This window comes from Phyllobates terribilis, unplaced genomic scaffold, assembly GCF_046119375.1.
Source record: "Phyllobates terribilis strain yellow unplaced genomic scaffold, ASM4611937v1 Scaffold_12__6_contigs__length_324123572, whole genome shotgun sequence".
Classification (NCBI taxonomy): Eukaryota; Metazoa; Chordata; class Amphibia; order Anura; family Dendrobatidae; genus Phyllobates; species Phyllobates terribilis.
In genome coordinates this window covers 129,750,014-129,751,040 of record NW_027362772.1, presented here as the reverse complement: position 1 = coordinate 129,751,040, position 1,027 = coordinate 129,750,014, and the positions used below count along the sequence as shown (strand labels likewise).

General features: G+C 41.7%; 1 pseudogene; it reads right to left on the bottom strand.

Annotated features, from left to right (window-relative positions):
• Nucleotides 1-647: 647 nt before the first annotated feature.
• On the bottom strand, nucleotides 648-745 carry LOC141173247 (U2 spliceosomal RNA; annotated as a pseudogene).
• Nucleotides 746-1,027: the final 282 nt, after the last annotated feature.

The following is a 1,027-nucleotide window of genomic DNA, read 5'->3' as shown; positions in this document are numbered from 1 at the left end:
TCAACACTACTACTTAGTGAACAAACAAGCAGCGGTCCACCTTCTTCCTTGTCTGCAGGCTCCCTGCAGACTGAAGCTGACTGCAGCAGTACAGCCAGATAAAGGCCAGGAGCCCATTATGACATGTGCAATGATGTTCCATTCTTCCATTCTTGCATTATTCCATTGTTCCATTGTCCCATTCTCTTGCATTATTCCATTGTTCCATTCACTCATTACATCTATAGCAAGCAATCTATCTGCCTGGGTGACAACCAATAGGATGCTCTGATTGACAGACATAGGTAGCACTTTAAAACAACATCTCAGACCAAACTTTTTTATATCTTTTTTTTCATCCACAGAAAATTAAAGACGTCAGCGCTCCACCAGAGGTAGCCAGAATTTCACTGAAGAAATCGTAGCGGCCCCCCAATTTTTTTTAAATGCGTCGTACTCAGCAACATCCAACTGATGGGACAGTTGAGTTAAAAGAGTAGCAGCTGATAACAAGGCCACTGACTAGGTATATGATGTGTGTGCAACGGTGAAGCAAAGGACAAATGCATTATTGCAGCTTATCTCAGGAAGGAAGGGATAGATAGATAGATAGATAGATAGATAGATAGATAGATAGATAGATGGATGGATAGATAGATAGATAAATAGATAGATAGATAATACAATATATTGGTAAAAGCAAAGCACATATACTAAATGAGAACAGATACTACACTTGATGTTAGCCAAAAGGCAGAGAAGCGATAACCTGATTTGGTTTTGGCCTATGACTGCACCCTGGCTTCAAGAAGGTACCCATTGTAGGGATAGGGACAAAGACTCCCTTTAGGAAGACATGTTGTTCATGAATAGACACCTTAAAACCCACAAATTTACTGCTTGTTGCAGCTGCAGCCCACACACGCATTTTTAATCTGCATAAGTCTGCCTATTTTCACACATTCTCCCCTCCCCCTGCTGTCCCACATGCCTCAAGACAAGGGGATGGGGAGCAGATAACTAATTAGTGAACAAACAAGCAGCGGTC